At 44.5% G+C, this 20,060-nt stretch overlaps 9 non-coding genes across 9 annotated transcripts; all 9 read left to right on the top strand.

Moving 5' to 3' along the window:
* The first annotated feature begins 3,490 nt into the window (after positions 1 to 3,490).
* Positions 3,491 to 3,572, top strand: trnas-aga (transfer RNA serine (anticodon AGA)). The gene has a single exon. It is a non-coding gene; the product is annotated as a tRNA-Ser (tRNA).
* Positions 3,573 to 5,682: 2,110 nt separating this feature from the next.
* Positions 5,683 to 5,755, top strand: trnar-ucg (transfer RNA arginine (anticodon UCG)). Its single transcript has one exon. It is a non-coding gene; the product is annotated as a tRNA-Arg (tRNA).
* Positions 5,756 to 7,161: 1,406 nt separating this feature from the next.
* On the top strand, positions 7,162 to 7,243 carry trnas-aga (transfer RNA serine (anticodon AGA)). Its single transcript has one exon. It is a non-coding gene; the product is annotated as a tRNA-Ser (tRNA).
* A 1,884-nt stretch (positions 7,244 to 9,127) lies between these two features.
* Positions 9,128 to 9,200, top strand: trnar-ucg (transfer RNA arginine (anticodon UCG)). The gene has a single exon. It is a non-coding gene; the product is annotated as a tRNA-Arg (tRNA).
* A 1,406-nt stretch (positions 9,201 to 10,606) lies between these two features.
* On the top strand, positions 10,607 to 10,688 carry trnas-aga (transfer RNA serine (anticodon AGA)). Its single transcript has one exon. It is a non-coding gene; the product is annotated as a tRNA-Ser (tRNA).
* Positions 10,689 to 12,572: 1,884 nt separating this feature from the next.
* On the top strand, positions 12,573 to 12,645 carry trnar-ucg (transfer RNA arginine (anticodon UCG)). The gene has a single exon. It is a non-coding gene; the product is annotated as a tRNA-Arg (tRNA).
* Positions 12,646 to 14,051: 1,406 nt separating this feature from the next.
* On the top strand, positions 14,052 to 14,133 carry trnas-cga (transfer RNA serine (anticodon CGA)). Its single transcript has one exon. It is a non-coding gene; the product is annotated as a tRNA-Ser (tRNA).
* A 2,127-nt stretch (positions 14,134 to 16,260) lies between these two features.
* trnar-ucg (transfer RNA arginine (anticodon UCG)) lies at positions 16,261 to 16,333 on the top strand. The gene has a single exon. It is a non-coding gene; the product is annotated as a tRNA-Arg (tRNA).
* Positions 16,334 to 17,740: 1,407 nt separating this feature from the next.
* On the top strand, positions 17,741 to 17,822 carry trnas-aga (transfer RNA serine (anticodon AGA)). The gene has a single exon. It is a non-coding gene; the product is annotated as a tRNA-Ser (tRNA).
* Positions 17,823 to 20,060: the final 2,238 nt, after the last annotated feature.

Here is a 20,060-nt window from a genome sequence, read left to right as displayed (position 1 = left end):
GCTCCACATTTCAAACATTATCTCTGTTTCTCTTTCCAGATACACTGCTCGACACATCGGGTTTCTGCAGTTGTTATTGAACGCCCTGAGCAGAAGTGCTGCTTTTCATTAGATTCCTTTAATCCCTTGTCCTCTGTTCTCTGACTCTGGTCATTGGCAACACTTCCTCTTGCTCGTCAGAGTGCTCATTCCCCACCGCTCCGTCTCCCATCATTACAAACAACCGCAGGAAATTGCCACTTAACCATCTTTGTTCCAAAGTGAAACTCACCAGCCTAGGAACTCTCTCCACCAAATGGGACTTCTCATCCCTGGACATGGAAAAGCCAGAGGATTGTGAAGAGATACTGTGAACATATTGTCAGTTGGCAGTTGGAAAAATGTTTAGGAAGCAAACCATATAATTTAGGCTCCAGCTTTGGAAATCTTGAGAAACTCTTTGGGAAATGGAATCACAGGAGATTGAAGAAGTGTAAGTTGTCAGTCCGAGTAGAGGAAGGGACATTGACTCTGATGTTCTCGGCACAGGAATTGATCTGAGACATTGAAAGAATTCTCGCTCCCGTACGTGAGCAATACAAACTTCATCTGGACGGTGGGACAATGAAAAACTCAAGACAATATCCAAATATTGACTGAGATCACGACAGTACGAGTACGATAGATGGGTCAGTTTTTGTCCAGTGTGTGCGGGAGGGATTCCTGACACAGTATGTAGACATGCCTTCAAGGGAAGAAGCCACTTTCGATTTAGTACTGGGTAACGAGCCTGGCCAAGTTTTAGATTTGGAAGTAGGTGAGCACTGTGGAGACAGCGATCACAATTCTCTCAGGTTTACTTTCGTGATGGAAAGGGATAGGTGTACTCCACGGAGCAAGAGTTTCAGCTGGTGGAAGGGAAATCACGATGCAATGAGGTAAGATTTAGGAAGCGCAGAGTTGGGGAGGAAACTGTAGGGGGTGAGCACATTAAACATGTGAAGCTTATTCAAGGAAAAGCTCCTGTGTGTCCTCGATAAGTATGTACCTGTCAGGCAGGGAGGAAGATATAGAACGCGTGAGCCGTGGTTTACTAAGGAAGGTGGAATCCCTGGTCAAGAAGAACAAGAAGTCTTATGTTAGGACAAAACGTGAAAACTCAGTTAGAGGGCTCGAGGTTTCCAACGATCTCAGGAAAGACCTAAAAAGAGAGCTGGGAAAAGCCAGGAGGAGACATGAGAAGTTGTTGGCAGATAGGATCAGGGTTAACGCTAAGGCTTTCCATAGGTATGTCAGGAATAAAAGAATGACGAGAGTTAAATTTGGGACAATCAAGGATAATAGTGGGAAGTCGTGTGTGGAGTCAGTGGAGATAGAGGAAGCACTAAATAAATATTTTTCGACAGAGTTCGCTATAGATAATGAAAATGTTGGCGAGGAAGATACAGAGATACTTGCGTCTAGACTAGAAGAGATTGAGGTTCACAAGGAAGAGATATTAGAAATACTGCAGAGTGTGAAAATAGATAAGTCAGCTGGGCCGGATGGGATCTATCTGATGTTGTTTAGCCAATGCACTGCAGGAAGGTACAAATCAAGCTGATGCTAACAACGGCTCGTTTTGAGCCGCTAATTTGCAGTGAAGTGGCGGCGCCAATAAAAGGTGTCATGCAGCTCGTCTAATTCCACATCCTGAGCTCGAAATGAGCAGATGTCTCTCGCTGAGTTTCGGCATGGTCTTGCTTAGACGACACCATGACACGTTTTCACTGGAGTAGATCATGAAATCGCGTCGTGAATGTGAATAAAACGATGGGCACTTCCAGCAGAGAAGGAGGCGACCCTGAAGCAGGCAGCTCTGGACAAATGTTTCTCCTTTGCCAGTGAAAGGCACTGCTTCACAAATTGGAAACTTCGAAGTGAAGCAGTGTTGGTGATTATCTTCGCTGCTTGTTCACCTTTTTAATTCTGATTCCGTGAAAGGCCATGGCATTACATATCGACATTCTGCCGTCGCGGTGCGTGTTTCTTGGGCCAGTAGCGTAATGGATAACGCGTCTGAGTTCGGATCTGAAGAATGTCGGTTCGAGTCCTACCTGGCTCGTGGGGAATGTTTCACTTTAACCGTGCCCCTCGTTGACGCTCCCCTGCAAAGCCCTGCCGGGACGTCGCTTCTGTGCTTCTGCATTTAAAACTTGCATTTGTCTTATTGTCCATTTCAAATTCCAGCTCAACACAACGGAGACCTCTGTCGGTTTGGGGGTGCCTTTCTGTGTGTCTCCCTTTGTGGGTGAAAATGAGCATGAGTTCCTCAAAAGAGTGACAAGTCGTTGTGGAAGTGTCATACATCTGTGCCATTTAAGAACACAGGATAAAGTCATTGACATTTGCCCTGGGAACATTAGAACACACGACACTTTGGGCCAAAGTTGGAAACTGCGACTGGAATAGATGGCTCTCTGATCAGGCGGAATGGCCTTTTCCCACTTTGTAAATCTACGAATACAAGTTGAAAATAATCTGCAACGAAAATGTTCATAAAGGGTGTTTTATTTACACTAAATACGATAGTATCTATCGCCTTGTCTTGTTATTTACTTGTGAAGATTCGGTACTCTCAGCACCGTGGCCCGGATCGTATTCCCGCTCATGGAATGGTTGTATTGTTCAGCTAACATATCGGTGTACCACTACTTCTGCCGATTTTCCGATGCTAGCAGGACATTGGTTTTGTCCAAAACATTATGAATGTTAACATAATACAAATAGCTGCAGTTGCTGGAAATCTGAGCCTAAAACGAAAATTGTTTGCGGAACGCAGAAAGACTGGCAACAGAAACATCGACTTTCCTGCTCCTCGGATGCTGCTGTGCTTTTCCAGCATTTTCTGATCTTAAATCAGGTTTCCAGCATCTGCAGTCCTCACTCCTGCCGAGTTCCTTCAGTGTCGCTGGTTCCCAATTCAAGAACTCCATCTCTGGCGGTTTCATATCTGTACCTCCATGCTGTGGAATTGAAGAGTGAAGAAAAGTAACTCACCCCCTCCATCTCTGGGGTAATTAGGGGCTGAAAGTGAATCGTATCACATTGAAGTATATCTACAAGCGACTTAATCTCTGTCTTTTATTGGGAACCATCTCTTTCATTGTAACCATCAGGAAAGTCCATTTCGTTCGCTAAATAAAGAAATGAATATGTCACTAACCTTTGTTTGTTTCATGTCCAAGAATACTCAGATCAATAGCTCCCTTGATTACCTCTGCTGGTCATGTTCGCAAAGAGATCGAGCAAATTGCCAAGTGTGATTTTCCTTTCAATAAGTAATTTTGACTCAATTTTGCTGCAAATATCTTTTCCTAACTTTGTGCTTTTCTTCTTTGACATTGGTGTCTCGCACCTTACAAATGACAGCAAAGGTATGAATGGAGATGTAAACATTTCACTCAAGTCAGCGGCAGCTTTCAATGAGATCACGGCTGATTTGGTCAGTGCTCAGAGTGCGGTGCCGTCTGTAGTCATGGCCGAGTGGTTAAGGCGATGGATTAGAAATCCATTGGGGTTTCCCCACGTAGGTTCGAATCCTGCTGACTACGTTATCCGTGCTTTGCTGCTGGAACAATTCAAAGTTCCGAAAGCGTGTTTTGCAAACCAGGCCTGTAATTTGATTAGACTTGAGAAACTCGAGTTCTTCATCAGAAATGCTCCACATTTAAAACATTATCTCTGTTTCTCTTTCCAGATACACTGCTCGACACATCGGGTTTCTGCAGTTGTTATTGAACGCCCTGAGCAGAAGTGCTGCTTTTCATTAGATTCCTTTAATCCCTTGTCCTCTGTTCTCTGACTCTGGTCATTGGCAACACTTCCTCTTGCTCGTCAGAGTGCTCATTCCCCACCGCTCCGTCTCCCATCATTACAAACAACCGCAGGAAATTGCCACTTAACCATCTTTGTTCCAAAGTGAAACTCACCAGCCTAGGAACTCTCTCCACCAAATGGGACTTCTCATCCCTGGACATGGAAAAGCCAGAGGATTGTGAAGAGATACTCTGAACATATTGTCAGTTGGCAGTTGGAAAAATGTTTAGGAAGCAAACCATATAATTTAGGCTCCAGCTTTGGAAATCTTGAGAAACTCTTTGGGAAATGGAATCACAGGAGATTGAAGAAGTGTAAGTTGACAGTCCGAGTAGAGGAAGGGACATTGACTCTGATGTTCTCGGCACAGGAATTGATCTGAGACATTGAAAGAATTCTCGCTCCCGTACGTGAGCAATACAAACTTCATCTGGACGGTGGGACAATGAAAAACTCTGGAACACTCAAGACAATATCCAAATATTGACTGAGATCACGACAGTACGAGTACGATAGATGGGTCAGTTTTTGTCCAGTGTGTGCGGGAGGGCTTCCTGACACAGTATGTAGACATGCCTTCAAGGGAAGAAGCCACTTTCGATTTAGTACTGGGTAACGAGCCTGGCCAGGTTTTAGATTTGGAAGTAGGTGAGCACTGTGGAGACAGCGATCACAATTCTCTCAGGTTTACTTTCGTGATGGAAAGGGATAGGTGTACTCCACGGAGCAAGAGTTTCAGCTGGTGGAAGGGAAATCACGATGCAATGAGGTAAGATTTAGGAAGCGCAGAGTTGGGTAGGAAACTGTAGGGGGTGAGCACATTAAAAATGTGAAGCTTATTCAAGGAAAAGCTCCTGTGTGTCCTCGATAAGTATGTACCTGTCAGGCAGGGAGGAAGATATAGAACGCGTGAGCCGTGGTTTACTAAGGAAGGTGGAATCCCTGGTCAAGAAGAACAAGAAGTCTTATGTTAGGACAAAACGTGAAAACTCAGTTAGAGCGCTCGAGGTTTCCAACGATCTCAGGAAAGACCTAAAAAGAGAGCTGGGAAGAGCCAGGAGGAGACATGAGAAGTTGTTGGCAGATAGGATCAGGGTTAACGCTAAGGCTTTCCATAGGTATGTCAGGAATAAAAGAATGACGAGAGTTAAATTTGGGACAATCAAGGATAATAGTGGGAAGTCGTGTGTGGAGTCAGTGGAGATAGAGGAAGCACTAAATAAATATTTTTCGACAGAGTTCGCTATAGATAATGAAAATGTTGGCGAGGAAGATACAGAGATACTTGCGTCTAGACTAGAAGAGATTGAGGTTCACAAGGAAGAGATATTAGAAATACTGCAGAGTGTGAAAATAGACAAGTCAGCTGGGCCGGATGGGATCTATCTGATGTTGTTTAGCAAATGCACTGCAGGAAGGTACAAATCAAGCTGATGCTAACAACGGCTCGTTTTGAGCCGCTAATTTGCAGTGAAGTGGCGGCGCCAATAAAAGGTGTCACGCAGCTCGTCTAATTCCACATCCTGAGCTCGAAATGAGCAGATGTCTCTCGCTGAGTTTCGGCAGGGTCTTGCTTAGACGACACCATGACACGTTTTCACTGGAGTAGATCATGAAATCGCGTCGTGAATGTGAATAAAACGATGGGCACTTCCAGCAGAGAAGGAGGCGACCCTGAAGCAGGCAGCTCTGGACAAATGTTTCTCCTTTGCCAGTGAAAGGCACTGCTTCACAAATTGGAAACTTCGAAGTTATCTTCGTTGCTTGTTCACCTTTTTAATTCTGATTCCGTGAAAATCCATGGCATTACATATCGACATTCTGCCGTGGCTGCGCGTGTCTATTGGGCCAGTAGCGTAATGGATAACGCGTCTGACTTCGGATCAGAAGATTGTAGGTTCGAGTCCTACCTGGCTCGTGGGGAATGTCTCACTTTATCCGTGCACCTCGTTGACGTTCCCTGCAAAGCCCTGCCGGGACGTCGCTTCTGTGCTTCCGCATTTAAAACTTGCACTTGTCTTCTTGTCCATTTCAAATTCCAGCTCACCACAACGGAGACCTCTGTCGGTTTGGGGGTGCCTTTCTGTGTGTCTCCCTTTGTGGGTGAAAATGAGCATGAGTTCCTCAAAAGAGTGACAAGTCGTTGTGGAAGTGTCATACATCTGTGCCATTTAAGAACACAGGATAAAGTCATTGACATTTGCCCTGGGAACATTACAACACACGACACTTTGGGCCAAAGTTGGAAACTGCGACTGGAATAGATGGCTCTCTGATCAGGCGGAATGGCCTTTTCCCACTTTGTAAATCTACGAAGACAAGTTGAAAATAATCTGCAACGAAAATGTTCATAAAGGGTGTTTTATTTACACTAAATACGATAGTATCTATCGCCTTGTCTTGTTATTTACTTGTGAAGATTCGGTACTCTCAGCACCGTGGCCCGGATCGTATTCCCGCTCATGGAATGGTTGTATTGTTCAGCTAACATATCGGTGTACCAGTACTTCTGCCGATTTTCCGATGCTAGCAGCTCATTGGTTTTGTCCAAAACATTATGAATGTTAACATAATACAAATAGCTGCAGTTGCTGGAAATCTGAGCCTAAAACGAAAATTGTTTGCGGAACGCAGAAAGACTGGCAACAGAAACATCGACTTTCCTGCTCCTCGGATGCTGCTGTGCTTTTCCAGCATTTTCTGATCTAAAATCAGGTTTCCAGCATCTGCAGTCCTCACTCCTGCCGAGTTCCTTCAGTGTCGCTGGTTCCCAATTCAAGAACTCCATCTCTGGCGGTTTCATATCTGTACCTCCATGCTGTGGAATTGAAGAGTGAAGAAAAGTAACTCACCCCCTCCATCTCTGGGGTAATTAGGGGCTGAAAGTGAATCGTATCACATTGAAGTATATCTACAAGCGACTTAATCTCTGTCTTTTATTGGGAACCATCTCTTTCATTGTAACCATCAGGAAAGACCATTTCGTTCGCTAAATAAAGAAATGAATATGTCACTAACCTTTGTTTGTTTCATGTCCAAGAATACTCAGATCAATAGCTCCCTTGATTATCTCTGCTGGTCATGTTCGCAAAGAGATCGAGCAAATTGCCAAGTGTGATTTTCCTTTCAATAAATAATTTTGACTCAATTTTGCTGCAAATTTCTTTTCCTAACTTTGTGCTTTTCTTCTTTGACATTGGTGTCTCGCACCTTACAAATGACAGCAAAGGTATGAATGGAGATGGAAACATTTCACTCAAGTCAGCGGCAGCTTTCAATGAGATCACGGCTGGTTTGGTCAGTGCTCAGGCCGCGGTGCCGTCTGTAGTCATGGCCGAGTGGTTAAGGCGATGGATTAGAAATCCATTGGGGTTTCCCCACGCAGGTTCGAATCCTGCTGACTACGTTATCCATGCTTTGCTGCTGGAACAATTCAAAGTTCAGAAAGGCTGTTTTGCAAACCAGGCCTGTAATTTGATGAGACTTGAGAAACTCGAGTTCTTCATCAGAAATGCTCCACATTTAAAACATTATCTCTGTTTCTCTTTCCAGATACACTGCTCGACACATCGGGTTTCTGCAGTTGTTATTGAACGCCCTGAGCAGAAGTGCTGCTTTTCATTAGATTCCTTTAATCCCTTGTCCTCTGTTCTCTGACTCTGGTCATTGGCAACACTTCCTCTTGCTCGTCAGAGTGCTCATTCCCCACCGCTCCGTCTCCCATCATTACAAACAACCGCAGGAAATTGCCACTTAACCATCTTTGTTCCAAAGTGAAACTCACCATCCTAGGAACTCTGTCCACCAAATGGGACTTCTCATCCCTGGACATGGAAAAGCCAGAGGATTGTGAAGAGATACTCTGAACATATTGTCAGTTGGCAGTTGGAAAAATGTTTAGGAAGCAAACCATATAATTTAGGCTCCAGCTTTGGAAATCTTGAGAAACTCTTTGGGAAATGGAATCACAGGAGATTGAAGAAGTGTAAATTGTCAGTCCGAGTAGAGGAAGGGACATTGACTCTGATGTTCTCGGCACAGGAATTGATCTGAGACATTGAAAGAATTATCGCTCCCGTACGTGAGCAATACAAACTTCATCTGGACGGTGGGACAATGAAAAACTCTGGAACACTCAAGACAATATCCAAATATTGACTGAGATCACGACAGTACGAGTACGATAGATGGGTCAGTTTTTGTCCAGTGTGTGCGGGAGGGATTCCTGACACAGTATGTAGACATGGCTTCAAGGGAAGAAGCCACTTTCGATTTAGTACTGGGTAACGAGCCTGGCCAGGTTTTAGATTTGGAAGTAGGTGAGCACTGTAGAGATATAGAACGCGTGAGCCGTGGTTTACTAAGGAAGGTGGAATCCCTGGTCAAGAAGAACAAGAAGTCTTATGTTAGGACAAAACGTGAAAACTCAGTTAGAGCGCTCGAGGTTTCCAACGATCTCAGGAAACACCTAAAAAGAGAGCTGGGAAGAGCCAGGAGGAGACATGAGAAGTTGTTGGCAGATAGGATCAGGGTTAACGCTAAGGCTTTCCATAGGTATGTCAGGAATAAAAGAATGACGAGAGTTAAATTTGGGACAATCAAGGATAATAGTGGGAAGTCGTGTGTGGAGTCAGTGGAGATGGAGGAAGCACTAAATAAATATTTTTCGACAGAGTTCGCTATAGATAATGAAAATGTTGGCGAGGAAGATACAGAGATACTTGCGTCTAGACTAGAAGAGATTGAGGTTCACAAGGAAGAGATATTAGAAATACTGCAGAGTGTGAAAATCAGCTGGGCCGGATGGGATCTATCTGATGTTGTTTAGCAAATGCACTGCAGGAAGGTACAAATCAAGCTGATGCTATCAACGGCTCGTTTTGAGCCGCTAATGTGCAGTGAAGTGGCGGCGCCAATAAAAGGTGTCACGCAGCTCGTCTAATTCCACATCCTGAGCTCGAAATGAGCAGATGTCTCTCGCTGAGTTTCGGCAGGGTCTTGCTTAGACGACACCATGACACGTTTTCACTGGAGTAGATCATGAAATCGCGTCGTGAATGTGAATAAAACGATGGGCACTTCCAGCAGAGAAGGAGGCGACCCTGAAGCAGGCAGCTCTGGACAAATGTTTCTCCTTTGCCAGTGAAAGGCACTGCTTCACAAATTGGAAACTTCGAAGTGAAGCAGTGTTGGTGATTATCTTCGTTGCTTGTTCACCTTTTTAATTCTGATTCCGTGAAAATCCATGGCATTACATATCGACATTCTGCCGTGGCTGCGCGTGTCTATTGGGCCAGTAGCGTAATGGAAAACGCGTCTGACTTCGGATCAGAAGATTGTAGGTTCGAGTCCTACCTGGCTCGTGGGGAATGTCTCACTTTATCCGTGCACCTCGTTGACGTTCCCTGCAAAGCCCTGCCGGGACGTCGCTTCTGTGCTTCCGCATTTAAAACTTGCACTTGTCTTCTTGTCCATTTCAAATTCCAGCTCACCACAACGGAGACCTCTGTCGGTTTGGGGGTGCCTTTCTGTGTGTCTCCCTTTGTGGGTGAAAATGAGCATGAGTTCCTCAAAAGAGTGACAAGTCGTTGTGGAAGTGTCATACATCTGTGCCATTTAAGAACACAGGATAAAGTCATTGACATTTGCCCTGGGAACATTACAACACACGACACTTTGGGCCAAAGTTGGAAACTGCGACTGGAATAGATGGCTCTCTGATCAGGCGGAATGGCCTTTTCCCACTTTGTAAATCTACGAAGACAAGTTGAAAATAATCTGCAACGAAAATGTTCATAAAGGGTGTTTTATTTACACTAAATACGATAGTATCTATCGCCTTGTCTTGTTATTTACTTGTGAAGATTCGGTACTCTCAGCACCGTGGCCCGGATCGTATTCCCGCTCATGGAATGGTTGTATTGTTCAGCTAACATATCGGTGTACCAGTACTTCTGCCGATTTTCCGATGCTAGCAGCTCATTGGTTTTGTCCAAAACATTATGAATGTTAACATAATACAAATAGCTGCAGTTGCTGGAAATCTGAGCCTAAAACGAAAATTGTTTGCGGAACGCAGAAAGACTGGCAACAGAAACATCGACTTTCCTGCTCCTCGGATGCTGCTGTGCTTTTCCAGCATTTTCTGATCTAAAATCAGGTTTCCAGCATCTGCAGTCCTCACTCCTGCCGAGTTCCTTCAGTGTCGCTGGTTCCCAATTCAAGAACTCCATCTCTGGCGGTTTCATATCTGTACCTCCATGCTGTGGAATTGAAGAGTGAAGAAAAGTAACTCACCCCCTCCATCTCTGGGGTAATTAGGGGCTGAAAGTGAATCGTATCACATTGAAGTATATCTACAAGCGACTTAATCTCTGTCTTTTATTGGGAACCATCTCTTTCATTGTAACCATCAGGAAAGACCATTTCGTTCGCTAAATAAAGAAATGAATATGTCACTAACCTTTGTTTGTTTCATGTCCAAGAATACTCAGATCAATAGCTCCCTTGATTATCTCTGCTGGTCATGTTCGCAAAGAGATCGAGCAAATTGCCAAGTGTGATTTTCCTTTCAATAAATAATTTTGACTCAATTTTGCTGCAAATTTCTTTTCCTAACTTTGTGCTTTTCTTCTTTGACATTGGTGTCTCGCACCTTACAAATGACAGCAAAGGTATGAATGGAGATGGAAACATTTCACTCAAGTCAGCGGCAGCTTTCAATGAGATCACGGCTGGTTTGGTCAGTGCTCAGGCCGCGGTGCCGTCTGTAGTCATGGCCGAGTGGTTAAGGCGATGGATTAGAAATCCATTGGGGTTTCCCCACGCAGGTTCGAATCCTGCTGACTACGTTATCCATGCTTTGCTGCTGGAACAATTCAAAGTTCAGAAAGGCTGTTTTGCAAACCAGGCCTGTAATTTGATGAGACTTGAGAAACTCGAGTTCTTCATCAGAAATGCTCCACATTTAAAACATTATCTCTGTTTCTCTTTCCAGATACACTGCTCGACACATCGGGTTTCTGCAGTTGTTATTGAACGCCCTGAGCAGAAGTGCTGCTTTTCATTAGATTCCTTTAATCCCTTGTCCTCTGTTCTCTGACTCTGGTCATTGGCAACACTTCCTCTTGCTCGTCAGAGTGCTCATTCCCCACCGCTCCGTCTCCCATCATTACAAACAACCGCAGGAAATTGCCACTTAACCATCTTTGTTCCAAAGTGAAACTCACCATCCTAGGAACTCTGTCCACCAAATGGGACTTCTCATCCCTGGACATGGAAAAGCCAGAGGATTGTGAAGAGATACTCTGAACATATTGTCAGTTGGCAGTTGGAAAAATGTTTAGGAAGCAAACCATATAATTTAGGCTCCAGCTTTGGAAATCTTGAGAAACTCTTTGGGAAATGGAATCACAGGAGATTGAAGAAGTGTAAATTGTCAGTCCGAGTAGAGGAAGGGACATTGACTCTGATGTTCTCGGCACAGGAATTGATCTGAGACATTGAAAGAATTATCGCTCCCGTACGTGAGCAATACAAACTTCATCTGGACGGTGGGACAATGAAAAACTCTGGAACACTCAAGACAATATCCAAATATTGACTGAGATCACGACAGTACGAGTACGATAGATGGGTCAGTTTTTGTCCAGTGTGTGCGGGAGGGATTCCTGACACAGTATGTAGACATGGCTTCAAGGGAAGAAGCCACTTTCGATTTAGTACTGGGTAACGAGCCTGGCCAGGTTTTAGATTTGGAAGTAGGTGAGCACTGTAGAGATATAGAACGCGTGAGCCGTGGTTTACTAAGGAAGGTGGAATCCCTGGTCAAGAAGAACAAGAAGTCTTATGTTAGGACAAAACGTGAAAACTCAGTTAGAGCGCTCGAGGTTTCCAACGATCTCAGGAAACACCTAAAAAGAGAGCTGGGAAGAGCCAGGAGGAGACATGAGAAGTTGTTGGCAGATAGGATCAGGGTTAACGCTAAGGCTTTCCATAGGTATGTCAGGAATAAAAGAATGACGAGAGTTAAATTTGGGACAATCAAGGATAATAGTGGGAAGTCGTGTGTGGAGTCAGTGGAGATAGAGGAAGCACTAAATAAATATTTTTCGACAGAGTTCGCTATAGATAATGAAAATGTTGGCGAGGAAGATACAGAGATACTTGCGTCTAGACTAGAAGAGATTGAGGTTCACAAGGAAGAGATATTAGAAATACTGCAGAGTGTGAAAATCAGCTGGGCCGGATGGGATCTATCTGATGTTGTTTAGCAAATGCACTGCAGGAAGGTACAAATCAAGCTGATGCTATCAACGGCTCGTTTTGAGCCGCTAATGTGCAGTGAAGTGGCGGCGCCAATAAAAGGTGTCACGCAGCTCGTCTAATTCCACATCCTGAGCTCGAAATGAGCAGATGTCTCTCGCTGAGTTTCGGCAGGGTCTTGCTTAGACGACACCATGACACGTTTTCACTGGAGTAGATCATGAAATCGCGTCGTGAATGTGAATAAAACGATGGGCACTTCCAGCAGAGAAGGAGGCGACCCTGAAGCAGGCAGCTCTGGACAAATGTTTCTCCTTTGCCAGTGAAAGGCACTGCTTCACAAATTGGAAACTTCGAAGTGAAGCAGTGTTGGTGATTATCTTCGTTGCTTGTTCACCTTTTTAATTCTGATTCCGTGAAAATCCATGGCATTACATATCGACATTCTGCCGTGGCTGCGCCTGTCTATTGGGCCAGTAGCGTAATGGATAACGCGTCTGACTTCGGATCAGAAGATTGTAGGTTCGAGTCCTACCTGGCTCGTGGGGAATGTCTCACTTTATCCGTGCCCCTCGTTGATGTTCCCTGCAAAGCCCTGCCGGGACGTCGCTTCTGTGCTTCCGCATTTAAAACTTGCACTTGTCTTCTTGTCCATTTCAAATTCCAGCTCACCACAACGGAGACCTCTGTCGGTTTGGGGGTGCCTTTCTGTGTGTCTCCCTTTGTGGGTGAAAATGAGCATGAGTTCCTCAAAAGAGTGACAAGTCGTTGTGGAAGTGTCATACATCTGTGCCATTTAAGAACACAGGATAAAGTCATTGACATTTGCCCTGGGAACATTACAACACACGACACTTTGGGCCAAAGTTGGAAACTGCGACTGGAATAGATGGCTCTCTGATCAGGCGGAATGGCCTTTTCCCACTTTGTAAATCTACGAAGACAAGTTGAAAATAATCTGCAACGAAAATGTTCATAAAGGGTGTTTTATTTACACTAAATACGATAGTATCTATCGCCTTGTCTTGTTATTTACTTGTGAAGATTCGGTACTCTCAGCACCGTGGCCCGGATCGTATTCCCGCTCATGGAATGGTTGTATTGTTCAGCTAACATATCGGTGTACCAGTACTTCTGCCGATTTTCCGATGCTAGCAGCTCATTGGTTTTGTCCAAAACATTATGAATGTTAACATAATACAAATAGCTGCAGTTGCTGGAAATCTGAGCCTAAAACGAAAATTGTTTGCGGAACGCAGAAAGACTGGCAACAGAAACATCGACTTTCCTGCTCCTCGGATGCTGCTGTGCTTTTCCAGCATTTTCTGATCTAAAATCAGGTTTCCAGCATCTGCAGTCCTCACTCCTGCCGAGTTCCTTCAGTGTCGCTGGTTCCCAATTCAAGAACTCCTTCTCTGGCGGTTTCATATCTGTACCTCCATGCTGTGGAATTGAAGAGTGAAGAAAAGTAACTCACCCCCTCCATCTCTGGGGTAATTAGGGGCTGAAAGTGAATCGTATCACATTGAAGTATATCTACAAGCGACTTGATCTCTGTCTTTTATTGGGAACCATCTCTTTCATTGTAACCATCAGGAAAGACCATTTCGTTCGCTAAATAAAGAAATGAATATGTCACTAACCTTTGTTTGTTTCATGTCCAAGAATACTCAGATCAATAGCTCCCTTGATTACCTCTGCTGGTCATGTTCGCAAAGAGATCGAGCAAATTGCCAAGTGTGATTTTCCTTTCAATAAATAATTTTGACTCAATTTTGCTGCAAATATCTTTTCCTAACTTTGTGCTTTTCTTCTTTGACATTGGTGTCTCGCACCTTACAAATGACAGCAAAGGTATGAATGGAGATGGAAACATTTCACTCAAGTCAGCGGCAGCTTTCAATGAGATCACGACTGATTTGGTCAGTGCTCAGGACGCGGTGCCGTCTGTAGTCATGGCCGAGTGGTTAAGGCGATGGATTCGAAATCCATTGGGGTTTCCCCACGTAGGTTCGAATCCTGCTGACTACGTTATCCGTGCTTTGCTGCTGGAACAATTCAAAGTTCAGAAAGCCTGTTTTGCAAACCAGGCCTGTAATTTGATGAGACTTGAGAAACTCGAGTTCTTCATCAGAAATGCTCCACATTTCAAACATTATCTCTGTTTCTCTTTCCAGATACACTGCTCGACACATCGGGTTTCTGCAGTTGTTATTGAACGCCCTGAGCAGAAGTGCTGCTTTTCATTAGATTCCTTTAATCCCTTGTCCTCTGTTCTCTGACTCTGGTCATTGGCAACACTTCCTCTTGCTCGTCAGAGTGCTCATTCCCCACCGCTCCGTCTCCCATCATTACAAACAACCGCAGGAAATTGCCACTTAACCATCTTTGTTCCAAAGTGAAACTCACCAGCCTAGGAACTCTCTCCACCAAATGGGACTTCTCATCCCTGGACATGGAAAAGCCAGAGGATTGTGAAGAGATACTCTGAACATATTGTCAGTTGGCAGTTGGAAAAATGTTTAGGAAGCAAACCATATAATTTAGGCTCCAGCTTTGGAAATCTTGAGAAACTCTTTGGGAAATGGAATCACAGGAGATTGAAGAAGTGTAAGTTGTCAGTCCGAGTAGAGGAAGGGACATTGACTCTGATGTTCTCGGCACAGGAATTGATCTGAGACATTGAAAGAATTCTCGCTCCCGTACGTGAGCAATACAAACTTTATCTGGACGGTGGGACAATGAAAAACTCTGGAACACTCAAGACAATATCCAAATATTGACTGAGATCACGACAGTACGAGTACGATAGATGGGTCAGTTTTTGTCCAGTGTGTGCGGGAGGGATTCCTGACACAGTATGTAGACATGGCTTCAAGGGAAGAAGCCACTTTCGATTTAGTACTGGGTAACGAGCCTGGCCAGGTTTTAGATTTGGAAGTAGGTGAGCACTGTGGAGACAGCGATCACAATTCTCTCAGGTTTACTTTCGTGATGGAAAGGGATAGGTGTACTCCACGGAGCAAGAGTTTCAGCTGGTGGAAGGGAAATCACGATGCAATGAGGTAAGATTTAGGAAGCGCAGAGTTGGGTAGGAAACTGTAGGGGGTGAGCACATTAAAAATGTGAAGCTTATTCAAGGAAAAGCTCCTGTGTGTCCTCGATAAGTATGTACCTGTCAGGCAGGTAGGAAGATATAGAACGCGTGAGCCGTGGTTTACTAAGGAAGGTGGAATCCCTGGTCAAGAAGAACAAGAAGTCTTATGTTAGGACAAAACGTGAAAACTCAGTTAGAGCGCTCGAGGTTTCCAACGATCTCAGGAAAGACCTAAAAAGAGAGCTGGGAAGAGCCAGGAGGAGACATGAGAAGTTGTTGGCAGATAGGATCAGGGTTAACGCTAAGGCTTTCCATAGGTATGTCAGGAATAAAAGAATGACGAGAGTTAAATTTGGGACAATCAAGGATAATAGTGGGAAGTCGTGTGTGGAGTCAGTGGAGATAGAGGAAGCACTAAATAAATATTTTTCGACAGAGTTCGCTATAGATAATGAAAATGTTGGCGAGGAAGATACAGAGATACTTGCGTCTAGACTAGAAGAGATTGAGGTTCACAAGGAAGAGATATTAGAAATACTGCAGAGTGTGAAAATAGATAAGTCAGCTGGGCCGGATGGGATCTATCTGATGTTGTTTAGCCAATGCACTGCAGGAAGGTACAAATCAAGCTGATGCTAACAACGGCTCGTTTTGAGCCGCTAATTTGCAGTGAAGTGGCGGCGCCAATAAAAGGTGTCACGCAGCTCGTCTAATTCCACATCCTGAGCTCGAAATGAGCAGATGTCTCTCGCTGAGTTTCGGCAGGGTCTTGCTTAGACGACACCATGACACGTTTTCACTGGAGTAGATCATGAAATCGCGTCGTGAATGTGAATAAAACGATGGGCACTTCCAGCAGAGAAGGAGGCGACCCTGAAGCAGGCAGCTCTGGACAAATGTTTCTCCTTTGCCAGTGAAAGGCACTGCTTCACAAATTGGAAACTTCGAAGTGAAGCAGTGTTGGTGATTATCTTCGCTGCTTGTTCACCTTTTTAATTCTGATTCCGTGAAAGTCCATGGCATTACATATCGACATTCTGCCGGTGCGGTGCGTGTTTATTGGGCCAGTAGCGTAATGGATAACGCGTCTGACTTCGGATCAGAAGATTGTAGGTTCGAGTCCTACCTGGCTCGTGGGGAATATCTCGCTTTTACCGTGCCCCTCGTTGACGCTCCCCTGCAAAGCCCTGCCGGGACGTCGCTTCTGTGCTTCCGCATTTAAAACTTGCCTTTGTCTTATTGTCCATTTCAAATTCCAGCTCAACACAACGGAGACCTCTGTCGGTTTGGGGGTGCCTTTCTGTGTGTCTCCCTTTGTGGGTGAAAATGAGCATGAGTTCCTCAAAAGAGTGACAAGTCGTTGTGGAAGTGTCATACACCTGTGCCATTTAAGAACACAGGATAAAGTCATTGACATTTGCCCTGGGAACATTAGAACACACGACACTTTGGGCCAAAGTTGGAAACTGCGACTGGAATAGATGGCTCTATGATCAGGCGGAATGGCCTTTTCCCACTTTGTAAATCTACGAAGACAAGTTGAAAATAATCTGCAACGAAAATGTTCATAAAGGGTGTTTTATTTACACTAAATACGATAGTATCTATCGCCTTGTCTTGTTATTTACTTGTGAAGATTCGGTACTCTCAGCACCGTGGCCCGGATCGTATTCCCGCTCATGGAATGGTTGTATTGTTCAGCTAACATATCGGTGTACCAGTACTTCTGCCGATTTTCCGATGCTAGCAGGTCATTGGTTTTGTCCAAAACATTATGAATGTTAACATAATACAAATAGCTGCAGTTGCTGGAAATCTGAGCCTAAAACGAAAATTGTTTGCGGAACGCAGAAAGACTGGCAACAGAAACATCGACTTTCCTGCTCCTCGGATGCTGCTGTGCTTTTCCAGCATTTTCTGATCTAAAATCAGGTTTCCAGCATCTGCAGTCCTCACTCCTGCCGAGTTCCTTCAGTGTCGCTGGTTCCCAATTCAAGAACTCCATCTCTGGCGGTTTCATATCTGTACCTCCATGCTGTGGAATTGAAGAGTGAAGAAAAGTAACTCACCCCCTCCATCTCTGGGGTAATTAGGGGCTGAAAGTGAATCGTATCACATTGAAGTATATCTACAAGCGACTTAATCTCTGTCTTTTATTGGGAACCATCTCTTTCATTGTAACCATCAGGAAAGACCATTTCGTTCGCTAAATAAAGAAATGAATATGTCACTAACCTTTGTTTGTTTCATGTCCAAGAATACTCAGATCAATAGCTCCCTTGATTACCTCTGCTGGTCATGTTCGCAAAGAGATCGAGCAAATTGCCAAGTGTGATTTTCCTTTCAATAAATAATTTTGACTCAATTTTGCTGCAAATATCTTTTCCTAACTTTGTGCTTTTCTTCTTTGACATTGGTGTCTCGCACCTTACAAATGACAGCAAAGGTATGAATGGAGATGGAAACATTTCACTCAAGTCAGCGGCAGCTTTCAATGTGATCACGACTGATTTGGTCAGTGCTCAGGGGGCGGTGCCATCTGTAGTCATGGCCGAGTGGTTAAGGCGATGGATTAGAAATCCATTGGGGTTTCCCTACGTAGGTTCGAATCCTGCTGACTACGTTATCCGTGCTTTGCTGCTGGAACAATTCAAAGTTCAGAAAGCCTGTTTTGCAAACCAGGCCTGTAATTTGATGAGACTTGAGAAACTCGAGTTCTTCATCAGAAATGCTCCACATTTAAAACATTATCTCTGTTTCTCTTTCCAGATACACTGCTCGACACATCGGGTTTCTGCAGTTGTTATTGAACGCCCTGAGCAGAAGTGCTGCTTTTCATTAGATTCCTTTAATCCCTTGTCCTCTGTTCTCTGACTCTGGTCATTGGCAACACTTCCTCTTGCTCGTCAGAGTGCTCATTCCCCACCGCTCCGTCTCCCATCATTACAAACAACCGCATGAAATTGCCACTTAACCATCTTTGTTCCAAAGTGAAACTCACCAGCCTAGGAACTCTCTCCACCAAATGGGACTTCTCATCCCTGGACATGGAAAAACCAGAGGATTGTGAAGAGATACTGTGAACATATTGTCAGTTGGCAGTTGGAAAAATGTTTAGGAAGCAAACCATATAATTTAGGCTCCAGCTTTGGAAATCTTGAGAAACTCTTTGGGAAATGGAATCACAGGAGATTGAAGAAGTGTAAGTTGTCAGTCCGAGTAGAGGAAGGGACATTGACTCTGATGTTCTCGGCACAGGAATTGATCTGAGACATTGAAAGAATTCTCGCTCCCGTACGTGAGCAATACAAACTTCATCTGGACGGTGGGACAATGAAAAACTCTGGAACACTCAAGACAATATCCAAATATTGACTGAGATCACGACAGTACGAGTACGATAGATGGGTCAGTTTTTGTCCAGTGTGTGCGGGAGGTATTCCTGACACAGTATGTAGACATGCCTTCAAGGGAAGAAGCCACTTTCGATTTAGTACTGGGTAACGAGCCTGGCCAGGTTTTAGATTTGGAAGTAGCTGAGCACTGTGGAGACAGCGATCACAATTCTCTCAGGTTTACTTTCGTGATGGAAAGGGATAGGTGTACTCCACGGAGCAAGAGTTTCAGCTGGTGGAAGGGAAATCACGATGCAATGAGGTAAGATTTAGGAAGCGCAGAGTTGGGTAGGAAACTGTAGGGGGTGAGCACATTAAAAATGTGAAGCTTATTCAAGGAAAAGCTCCTGTGTGTCCTCAATAAGTATGTACCTGTCAGGCAGGTAGGAAGATATAGAACGCGTGAGCCGTGGTTTACTAAGGAAGGTGGAATCCCTGGTCAAGAAGAACAAGAAGTCTTATGTTAGGACAAAACGTGAAAACTCAGTTAGAGCGCTCGAGGTTTCCAACGATCTCAGGAAAGACCTAAAAAGAGAGCTGGGAAGAGCCAGGAGGAGACATGAGAAGTTGTTGGCAGATAGGATCAGGGTTAACGCTAAGGCTTTCCATAGGTATGTCAGGAATAAAAGAATGACGAGAGTTAAATTTGGGACAATCAAGGATAATAGTGGGAAGTCGTGTGTGGAGTCAGTGGAGATAGAGGAAGCACTAAATAAATATTTTTCGACAGAGTTCGCTATAGATAATGAAAATGTTGGCGAGGAAGATACAGAGATACTTGCGTCTAGACTAGAAGAGATTGAGGTTCACAAGGAAGAGATATTAGAAATACTGCAGAGTGTGAAAATAGATAAGTCAGCTGGGCCGGATGGGATCTATCTGATGTTGTTTAGCCAATGCACTGCAGGAAGGTACAAATCAAGCTGATGCTAACAACGGCTCGTTTTGAGCCGCTAATTTGCAGTGAAGTGGCGGCGCCAATAAAAGGTGTCATGCAGCTCGTCTAATTCCACATCCTGAGCTCGAAATGAGCAGATGTCTCTCGCTGAGTTTCGGCAGGGTCTTGCTTAGACGACACCATGACACGTTTTCACTGGAGTAGATCATGAAATCGCGTCGTGAATGTGAATAAAACGATGGGCACTTCCAGCAGAGAAGGAGGCGACCCTGAAGCAGGCAGCTCTGGACAAATGTTTCTCCTTTGCCAGTGAAAGGCACTGCTTCACAAATTGGAATCTTCGAAGTGAAGCAGTGTTGGTGATTATCTTCGCTGCTTGTTCACCTTTTTAATTCTGATTCCGTGAAAGGCCATGGCATTACATATCGACATTCTGCCGTAGCTGTGCGTGTCTCTTGGGCCAGTAGCGTAATGGATAACGCGTCTGCCATCGGATCAGAAGATTGTCGGTTCGAATCCTACCTGGCTCGTGGGGAATGTCTCGCTTTAACCGTGCCCCTCGTTGGCG

The sequence above is a fragment of the Chiloscyllium punctatum genome, chromosome 13 (assembly GCF_047496795.1).
Source record: "Chiloscyllium punctatum isolate Juve2018m chromosome 13, sChiPun1.3, whole genome shotgun sequence".
Classification (NCBI taxonomy): domain Eukaryota; kingdom Metazoa; phylum Chordata; class Chondrichthyes; order Orectolobiformes; family Hemiscylliidae; genus Chiloscyllium; species Chiloscyllium punctatum.
The sequence above is the reverse complement of the archived record's forward strand: the minus strand, read 5'-3'. Positions and strand labels throughout refer to the sequence as shown.